This window comes from Gigantopelta aegis, chromosome 13, assembly GCF_016097555.1.
Source record: "Gigantopelta aegis isolate Gae_Host chromosome 13, Gae_host_genome, whole genome shotgun sequence".
NCBI lineage: Eukaryota > Metazoa > Mollusca > Gastropoda > Neomphalida > Peltospiridae > Gigantopelta > Gigantopelta aegis.
In genome coordinates, this window is record NC_054711.1 from 41,145,513 (window position 1) to 41,156,874 (window position 11,362).

Sequence of the window (11,362 nt, forward strand, 5' to 3'; positions counted from 1 at the left end):
CATATTAGCAGTGCTATCACATACATGTAGATGAATTCATGTTGTAAACTTTATACAAAATATAAACATATGTATACAGTGAAACCTCTCTTAACTGGACACCCACAGGACCAAGTAAAAAGTCTGGTTTTAAGAGGTATCCGGTTTAGAGAGGTTCTGTTTTGTACTGATATTTAAAAAGGCAAAGTGAAGAAATTATTTTGCACAAGTTCCAGTTTACCGAGGGTCATTTTATGCAGGGTTTCACTCTTATAATGAATCTGTGATAATTACTCCTGTAAATATATTACCATAATCGTAACGTTATTCTGTACATATAACAGTATTTTGTCCCATATATTGATATAGAAACAAAAAAGAAAGAAAGGAATGTTTTATTTAACGACACACTCAACACATTTTATTTACGGTTATATGGCGTCAGACATATGGTTAAGGACCACACAGATTTTGAGAGGAAACCCACTGTCGCCACTATATGGGCTACTCTTCCGATTAACAGCAAGGGATCTTTTATTTGCGCTTCCCACAGGCAGGATAGCACAAACCATGGCCTTTGTTGAACCAGTTATGGAACCATTTAGCCTTGTGGAGCACTCACTCAGGGTTTGGAGTCGGTATCTGGATTAAAAATACCATGCCTCGACTGGGTATATTGATATAGAGCCGAATGTCAGGCCACCTGATTTCAAGGCACCAATAATTTCTGGATGTGTGTCGGCAAAATCAAGGAACCAAAATTCTGTTAGCCATTATAATTTAAGATATTCCACCATTACTATGGTTACCATAAAACCAGATTCTCATAGGTTCATATGATTACTGGGTACACAAACAAAGTTACTCATAAAATTTGAAATCCTGTGACCTGAATTTACATGGATGAGACCGGCCTCGGTGGCGTCGTGGTTAGGCCATCGGTCTACAGGCTGGTAGGTACTGGGTTCGGATCCCAGTCGAGGCATGGGATTTTTAACCCAGATACCGACTCCAAACCCTGAGTGAGTGCTCCACAAGGCTCAATGGGTAGGTGTAAACCACTTGCACCGACTAGTGATCCATAACTGGTTCAACAAAGGCCATGGTTTGTGCTATCCTGCCTGTGGGAAGCGCAAATAAAAGATCCCTTGATGCTAATCGGAAAGAGTAGCCCATGTAGTGGCGACAGTGGGTTTCCTCTCAAAATCTGTGTGGTCCTTAATCATATGTCTGACGCCATATAACCGTAAATAAAATGTGTTGAGTGCGTCGTTAAATAAAACATTTCTTTCTTCTTCTTTTTTTTTTACATGTATGAAGCCTGTTTTTCTTGAACACAAAAAAATGGTTATGATAAGAGGTCATAGTAATTGTGCATAGTTACATGCATTTAAAGACAAAAACAGGGGCGGGTCGTAGCCCAGTGGTAAAGTGCTTGCTTGATGCGTGGTAGGTCTGGGATCAGTCCCTGTCGGTGGCCCATTGGGCTATTTCTCGTTCCAGCCAGTGCACCACGACTGGTATATCAAAGGCTGTGGTATGTGCTATCATGTCTGTGTGATGGTGCATATAAAAGATCCCTAGCTACATGGTAAAATGTAGCGAGTTTCCTTTCTAAGACTATATGTCGAAATTACCACATGTTTGACATCCAGCAGTCGATGATTAATAAATCAGTGTGGTCTGGTGGTGTTGTTAAACAAAACAAACTTTTAACTTTATTAACCTTGGCTTATTAAATTGTTTCCTTTGTATGCTTATTAAATAGTTTCCGGCTGGTAGGTACTGGGTTCGGATCCCAGTCGAGGCATGGGATTTTTAATCCAGATACCGACTGCAAACCCTGTGTGAGTGCTCCGCAAGGCTCAATGGGTAGGTGTAAACCACTTGCACCAACCAGTGATCCATAACTGGTTCAACAAAGGCCATGGTTTATGCTATGCTGCCTGTGGGAAGCGTAAATAAAAGATCCCTTGCTGCCTGTCATAAAAAAAGTAGCCTAAAAAATGTGTCAGAATGACCATATGTTTGACGTCTAATAGCCGATGATAAGATAAAAAATCAGTGTGCTCTAGTGGCGTCGTTAAATAAAACAAACTTTACTCTTTTTTATCTCTCAGACAGGATAGTGTATGTGTTGTACCTAGAGTACTCTCTTTAATATATACACCATCACTCAGACAGGCTAGTGTACAAGTTGTACCTAGAGTGTACTCTAATATATACACCCTCCCTCAGACAGGATAGTGTACAATTTGTACCTAGAGTCTACTTATTTTAATGTACACACCCTCCCTTAGGATAGTGTACAAGTTGTACCTAGAGTGGCCCCACCTGCTACTGACCCCGGTCGGGATGCTGGTGCTCTCTTGGTCCCTCCTCCTGCCCACCCCAAACCCTTTCCTGTCCTGCACTACAACAACTTGCACATTAAGCCCTATGACCTGAACTGACCAGACCTGACTTGACCTAGAGTGATTAGGGCACCAGAGAATGGGGTGAACACCTCCCTCACCCTTTACTGGATCCACCACTGTGTCTTACTATGTATATGTGTATTCCATTTTGGCTTCATTCGCCGTTTGTCTTGTATTCTATTGTAAGAGATACAGTTGTGAAACAATGGCTATATATATATTCTGGGTTTAGAAAATATAACTTTTATTTTCTGTTATTTATTGCATACTTTAGGATATATATTTATATTCTGTTACATATGTGTTTGTATATTATTTCTGTACAATAAATAAAATGACTAAAATATCAATTGATATTTGTTTTTGTTCGCTAGATACTGTGCTGTAACACGTGCTGTGTGCGCTCGGGCGTTGTCTTGTTGAAATGTGTGCATATTCCGATGTTGATGAAAGAAGGGAATGATGTGATTTTGTAAGATGTTATCCCGGTAGTAAATGGCATTCATTCTGCCACGGCAAACATGGAGTGCTGTTCGGTGATGATAACTGATCCCGCCCCACACCATGACACTCTCTCCACCCCATCGATCCGTCTGGACAAGGCAGTCATTGTGGTAACGTTCTCCACTCCTACGCCACACCCGCAACCGACCATCAGCATTCCTTAAATGAAAACGGGATTCGTCCGAGAATAGCACACCATGTCACCGTTGTAATCTCCAATGACGATACCTTCTTGCCAAACGTCGGCGCTCATTTCGATGTCGATCAGTCAGGATAGGTCCAATATATGGTCGTTGAGCACGCAGCCCAGCTGAGCGAAGACGGCGATGCACAGTGTCTGCGCCGATAACCCCTCGTCGACCTTGAACAGTTTGTGCAGTTCTGGCAGCTTTCGATCATGAATATGGAGGCGAACAATATGGCGATCTTGTGGTGTCGTAACACGTCGTTGGCCTGGACGTTGACGGTCCCTGATGGTTCCTGTCTGCTGGTATCTCCTGTGTAGTCTAGTGATTGTTGAATGGTGGCATCCAAACCGCTGTGCGATGACTACTCGAAATGCTGACTTGAAGCATGCCCAAGGCACGTTCACGTTCCTCGGCTATCAACCTTGTCATCACTGTCTTGTTTAACGTTCTCTCAAAGACCACCTTTTATAGCCCCAATCAGCATGGTTTGCACATTCATTTTACGTTTTTCATGCTATGCATGCAATATGTTGTATTGTGTTTCATGGAGTGTCCATGCAATCGTTTTTGTAAGTTATTCGTCGTCATGCATGATCTATAAGGCAGTACAGTACTTATTCATTGATATTTTTAATGCTGATATACGCCCCATTCACATTTGTTACCAACTGGTGGTGAGTTTTCAATGCTGTTCAGTGTGTGTGTGTGTATATATATACACGCAAAAGGCTACAGACCGAATTCACAAAGCCCGTTTTTTCTTGAATTATGAAGCCTGTGTTTAAGCATTGTAAATGTTCCTAGTTACACACATGTAAGTCAAAATCAGACTTCATAAATTCGGTCCTACATGTTTGCTAATCTGAACTTTTCAAAGAATTGAACATGATAAATTTTAACATTCATTAAAGCATAATTCCAGTCTGTAAGTGCTCAGTGGTAGTCAGAGTACTCTGCCGTTTAAGAGCCAGACGGACATTTGGACGGTTATGATCGCTGTCTGTCGGGTAGCAAAGATCCCCACTACAACACAACAGCACAAATCAAAATAACTGTCCAGCGATGTATCAGCTTTTGTCCATGCATTCACCTTATGTTTGTACTTATATTGGGCTTGCTTGTTTTAGTCATACCTATTTTGAGCACACCCTTTATCGCCGCAACTTTAGTATAATCTAAGTCCCTGCAGGTGCATGGCACGATAGCAGTTGGACGTTCTGAACAAGGACAGCACCCATCCAAGTATACAGCCTGTTGAAGGATGCTGATTTGCTTAAGGAGACGAAAGGCACAGAAATCAAAAGGGTCAACTCGAGTCTTGAAAGTTGTTAGCCTGGATAAAACAGAAAATGGATCCTTTTAATAATATGAGATTCTTTATTACATTTCCACAGGGTTGGTGATGCTCCAAAATATCAATGGTCGCATTACCTCCTTGACCCTTTACTGCAGAACAAACACATACCACTTGCGCTTGTTAATTTGTCCACTTCAGAACGTAAACGTGATTGAGATACATCTGGAATTGGATGCAGAGGCACATCTAGAGGGCCCCAGGGGCCACCCCCTCCAAACCTCCCCCCTAAGTTCCCTTGGCATCAAGGTCCCCCTAAATGGATTTTCTGGATTAGCCACTGGGGTGTTTTACCATCAACATGGATAATGCAATGGTTTATATTCCCTAGCTTTGCTATTTCTAGCAGTGAAGTGTCTGAAAAAGAAAATATCTTACAGAAGCCATATAATGTGGAATCTATTTCAACGAAGATGTTCATTCCATACCTTTCAAGATTTTACTAATTTATGACCATTTGACCTCTGCTGACCATCAACCAGTCGTGTATATGTAGCAATGCACATCAATCATCTACAACCTTCAATGTGTGTGGTACTATATAATCCAGCCATTAAAACTTTTAGATTTATATGGCATTATACATGTATTTCCTCTACCCTTAAATATAAGAAATTCTGACAAACCTCCATATCACAAAAATCGTGCCATTATATATTTTGTCGGAACCAGTTAACTAAACCTATTGTTTTCCTCTTCTATTTGCTTGGAAGTATACAAAAACTGTTTAAAAGACTTGATAGCCTAACCACATTTTATCGAAATAAAGAGAGAAGTTTTACTAAAGAAATTGGCTGAGATTTTAGGCGTTGGTAAAACCAAATGGTGACCTTTTGACCTCTGCTAACCTCATTAATCAACAAACAATGTCAATCTAATTAAAATTAGCTCCACTTGTTAATTACTATTACCTGTAGATCTAACAGCACCCCGTTAGGTCAGGTCGGGTCATAGGTCTTTACGTGCACATTCAGAGCAAGCTGCTGTAGCGCACGCCTGTCTTGGGCACAAGAGCCGGCCTCGACCAGCTCATCCGTCCAGGACAGGAAAGGGGGGGGGGGGGGGGAGAGAGGAGGCACCACCTGCAGGTGCAAGGGAGCACCAGCAGCCCGACTGTGGTCGGTAGCAGGCGGAGGCGGGGGGTGATTGTTCGATATTTAAATTGTTATTTATAGATGAAATGTCACCTGAACATGAGAGTCCACGCAATGCTGTTATATCTACCGGTAGACCAGTCGAGCTAATTTTAATCAGATTGCAACAATGTAGGCTAATCAGTGATTACGTCGTGCTATTTCAAAGTATTACCTTCAACTTGAATGATAATAGATAATCATACCATTAAAACGTTCAGAGTTATGTGGCATTATGTTTCCACTACTTTTAACTGTCGGAAATTCCGACGAACCGTCATATCAGAAAAATCGTGCCATTTATATACTCTTCAAAAAAGTAGTGGAACCTGAAATATTAATGTTAATATCAACTATTAGACCGAACATACGTTTTGACCACAGACATCCTAGTAAAGAACGTCCAGGTCTTTTTACCAACACACCGAAACACATTCCATAGTTTGCACGTGCATCACGCAGTTGCCCTGTACACGTGCGTGGGGTGTCATTCTCGATTTTGACAATTTCCAGGAAGGTCGATTAGCCACTGTGGAACATTATTTCTGTCAATCTTTTTCATTCTGTTGATAATACAGTTGTTATTGTTTTGTTTTTAGTCATTTTTATTTTTTGAATTAGCGGTTTACTGATTAAAAAAAACGTCAACTTTCAAACTTCACTTCTGACCCCATTCGTCCTTCAAGATCTTTGGTGGTTATAAAACCTACTGTAATACTGAACTACCGGTTGTAATGTTTGCCCAAAATAATTCACTATTATCATATAACCATTCCCCACAGCTAATATACCTTACAATTTTGGCCATTGTAAATTATTATTAGAGTTTCCCTACTTTTTTTTGAAGAGTATATATTTACGTCGGAACCATAAAACTTACTAAATATCATATTGTTGCTAGAATAATGCAAACACTATTTTACCAAATCCTTATTCAACTCAATCTAATTAAAATTAGCTCCACTATTACATGTGGATCTAACAACAGCCCGTTGGAGCTCATGTCCAGTTGACCTTTCATTCGACCAATCAAAACCTTACCTGCAAAATCATGCCAGTGATTTGAGTGCGAGTGCGAATAATTTTTACATGCTCATATACCACTAGAGTTTCGAGCATGTCCGTCCCGGGCCCTGTCTCTGGATAGCCAGAGGCTTGTCCCGGGACAGAAAAAAATTAAGCGGACAATTTTGAAATTTACATCCAAAAATTAAATAGTGGGCCTTTAAAATTTTGATGCGCATCTCTAATATAATTAATAAAGAAAATTCTACTCATTACATTTGGTCGCTAGATTAGTTCGGGTGGTCAAAAAGAAATTAGATTGGGGGGGGGGGGGGGGGGGGGTATAGTTGAAAATGGGCAGAATTTTGAAAATAGCAATTAGTAAAATTACTGATTTGAAAAGAATTTGAAAACGTTCGGGATAATGCCGAGCGTATACGAAATAATTCGGGTGAATTACGAAGTATGCCGGAAACTAATTGCAATATAAAATTTTATATAAAATTCCTTTCAAGACGAAACATTGCCAGTCTGGAGCTCGTCGCGGTAAGACGTGTTTGTGCACACTGCACGTGCTTTCGCGGCTCGACTTGGGGATATTTCACTTTTGTTGTTTTTATCAGCGAAGTGAAGTTTTCTACTGGGATGTATGCGACAATTGGAACTGATTGAACGCTGGAACGCTTCTCGTTTCGACAGTCTGCAACACCAGGTTGGATTCTTTTTTAGCGAGATTCCTTGCCTCCACGTCATTTCTCCGTCTGACTATGTTGACTTTCTTTTTTCGTGACTCGTATGACGGCCATTCTGCAGAACGCCACGGTTGTTCGCGTTTAGTCTCTACATGTCCGAGCCTGTCCTAGCAGCACTGGAAGATTGACCGCCCCACTCTAGGAAGAAATAGGAAGCGGGGTCGGCCCCTACTACTCTTTTCTAGACTTTACTTTGTTTTATTGTGATACCATCTCGTATCCTCCGGAGTCGGGCCTGTCCGCACCACTATACCAACCTATGACGACTGGATTATACCCTAGTCTGATTCTCTCTCTCGTTCAGACGGATCCGGCTTCTCAAGATCTGTATTTCAGCACAGCACTACACCTTCAACGTCTATTGACTGTCAATCTAGGGGTTTTCTTGACAGGATGCAACCCATCTCGTCCCTACAAGCTGTGCACCCTAACGGCCTTAACGAGACCACTCACGTGGACATATAGATCGGACTTTAAACTTTTAGACCTTCGTTCAAAGGTTTATGTCAAAATTACTTTCTTTTTGAAATATTATTAAATAGTCCGATCCTCTCTTCTTACTCTTATTTATTTTTGGACTGTCTTTCTAAAATGCTCCAAATTATATAAATATTCGACCGAGCCGTTAATTCTTTTTATTTTTGGCTTGTAACTTTATCTTTTTTTAAAAATTCTATTAACTTCAAAATTCTGCCCATTTTCAACTCTTCCCCCCCCCCCCCCCCCTCCATCTTATCTAATTTCTTTTTGACCACCCGATCTAATCTAGCGACCAAATTTAATGAGTAGAATTTTCTTTATTAATTATATTAGAGATGCGCATCAAAATTTTAAAGGCCTACTATTTAATTTTTGGATGTAAATTTCAAAATTGTCCGCTTAATTTTTTTTCTGTCACGGGACAAGCCCCTGGCTATCCAGATACAGGCCCCGGTACGGACATGCTCGAAATTCTAGTGGTATGTGAGCATGTAAAAATTATTCGCACTCAAGACGAAAAAAAACCCCGTGATGGTATAGTCATAAAATCTGTTTATACTAGTATACAATCCAAAGTTTATTACTGCATTTTTCCCCCTGTTTTTTCAATGTTTAAATGTGAGTGCTCCGCAAGGCTCAATGGGTAGGTGTAAACCACTTGCACCGACCAGTGATCCATAACTGGTTCAACAAAGGCCACGGTTTGTGCTATCCTGCCTGTGGGAAGCACAAATAAAAGATCCCTTGCTGCTAATCGGAAGAGTAGCCCATATAGTGGCGACAGCGGGTTTCCTCTCAAAATCTGTGGTCCTTAACCATATGTCTGACGCCATATATAACCGTAAATAAAATGTGTTGAGTGCGTCGTTAAATAAAACATTTCTTTCTTTCTTTCTTTCAATGTTGAAATAGACCAACAAGTTCGTCTATTGCATAAATAGTCTCGCCCGATATATTTAGAATTTGTATGCTCCCGAATAACGCTATAAAAGGCGAAGTATATTGGTCGATATTTAAATTGTTATTTATATACAGATGAAATGTCACCTGGACATAGGAGTCCATGCAATGCTGTTAGATCTACTGGCTAGACCCAGTAGAGCTAATTTTAATCAGATTGTATTCAACTATGCATTGTGCAGAGGTACAGCCCTGATCATGTATTACGGTTTTGTCGTTCGGGTATATTCGCAAGTGCGCATGACAAAAAGGAGGAAAAATATATAAACAGAACTTTGATCTCTTGTGAACTAGTTACTAGGAAGTGTCCTAATTATTTGTGAAAGAAAAGGTTTTGGAATCCGTTACAATGGTGACTGTTTAATTTGTTATACCATTTCAAATAATTAATGTTTCGATATTTAAAACGATAGATGTCATGGCTGATATCGTTTGTAAACATTAACAAACACGTATCGTAAGTTCCCGATGGTGAATAATCATGTGACGATTCGGGTTTTTTTTGTCATGGGGTGGGGAGGGGGAGGAGTCGGGGTGACTTTAAATTTGTGTAGATAGAAATTAATCTACCTGTAGTAGTAAGCTATTGTAACGCCCACATTTGTACAGATGTAAATGTGTCTACTGTTGCAGGATGATTATGTTATCAAAAAAACATACTATGAAATATCTGTTGAATACTGTAAAGTTTACCATAAAATAGGCCTATTAGTAATCTTAAAATTTTGTGAAATCCAAATAAGTCACGTATATTACAGCGACATAAAACTTTAGTAAGGTTGTCATATCAGAAACTAAAGAAACATAAGCTTAAAGCGACATACCCCAGTTTTTAAAAACAAGTTTGTCTAAGAAGTAATGGTTAATGAGACAAGTTCTAGTTATTTTTGACGGTATTTCCCTGTTTAAACATCATAGACTTTAGCTTCTCTCTGTTATAACCATATCCAAATGTGTGTTGAAGGTTTATAGATTAACTAAATTTAGTGTCCATTTTTACAGGCGGAAACTAGAGTGTTTCTTTAAGTTGTAGGATCAGCTGAAACAACACTTCTTTTATTATTATTATTTTTTTTTTCAATTTATTTTCCTGCTTATTAAGATTCAAGCACACTGTCAAGGGCACACACCTCAGCTATCTGGGCTGTCTGACTAGGACAGTGGGTTACTTGTTAGTGAGAGAGAAGAAGGTGTAGTAGTCTTACACCTACCCATAGCCTTATGTCCGATGGCTTAACCACGACACCACAGTTGACATTACATGTAGCATACAGACAACTTAATTTAGTAGAAATTGCAGTAATGTGCCTGCTAACTCAGGGCTTCTAGAATTTTTTTTATAAAATCCACTAGCCATGGGATCAGAGATTTAAAACACTTAACAGCCACAATTAAAAATTCACTAGTCTTTCTTTACTTTAAGTTAATACAATCTTACTAAATAATAGCAATAATAGTAAAAACAGGATATATATATGTCACCTAAAGAAGGAAATCGAGCTTAGAAAACACTAACATTGAGTATTGGGCAAGGATATTCATATTTACAAAACAGCCTTAACTGCAACATTTGGCAAATTTTGTTCACTAGCCGTCGGGCATGGCAATAGTAGTTATTTACTAGCCCAACATTGAATATCACTAGCCATGGGAGGAGCTACCATAATCTAGAAGCCCTGTAACTTGCTATTTTCTGTCCTGTTGATTTAATCTGTAATTGAGGTTAAAATATCAGACGAGTCAGTGAACACAAAAGACAGAATAACCGTTCTGACCACGTGACAAGTGTGGTCCCAAATAAGTGGTGGGGGGGGGGGGGATTTAAATTGCCGAAATGATAAAAATAAAATGTATATAAAAGATCCCTTGCTGTTAATCGAAAAGAGTAGCCCATGAAGTGGTGGCAGTGGGTTTCCTCTCTAAAAATCTGTGTGGTCCGTAACCATATGTCTGACGCCATATAACCATAAATAAAATGTGTTGAGTGTGTTGTTAAATAAAATATTTCCTTCCTTTGATGTCTAGATTGCAGACTGATCAGTGTTTTTCAGTGTGAAAAAAGTGTGCATTTTGAAATAGTGAAGTTGGGTGCTGTAAATTATAGTAGGATGCAAACAAATAAAGAGAGGTGCAAAAAAATAAGGGGGGGGGGGGGGAGAGTGTAAGGTTAGAGAGCATCTAACATAGTTTAGGAATTTAATACAGAAGTACATACGTGGAGTTACCCCAGACATGGAATGATAGTCTTAGATATTAAACCTTGCAGCATACTAAAAGTGTAACGTTCTTATTGTTTCTCGTTACAAAGACTTAGAACCTGTATGCCCAGGTCAACCTAACACGATACCAGCCGTATGCGGGTTTCCTCTCAATATCCGTGTGGTCCTTAACCGTATGCCCGACGCCATATAACTGTAAATAAAATGTGTTGAGTGCATTGTTAAATAAAACATTTCTTTCTTTCCTTCATGCTCTACTTATTTAATTCTGATTTCTCTTTAATCTGCAGTCAACTCTGTGTCATAACTGATTACTTTATATTCGATTATCCACAGCTGTTGTTAATTCTGTGTCATAACTGATTACTTTA

The 11,362-nt window shown here is 39.5% G+C and overlaps 1 protein-coding gene across 1 annotated transcript in view; it reads left to right on the forward strand.

Annotated features, from left to right (window-relative positions):
- The first annotated feature begins 9,017 nt into the window (after nt 1–9,017).
- Nucleotides 9,018–11,362, forward strand: part of LOC121387418 (ankyrin-3-like) — an 80,557-nt gene continuing 78,212 nt past the window's right edge. The window contains exon 1 of the mRNA XM_041518526.1: nt 9,018–9,124. The gene's annotated coding sequence lies outside the window, so the exon portion shown is untranslated. The remainder of the gene's footprint in view (nt 9,125–11,362) is intronic.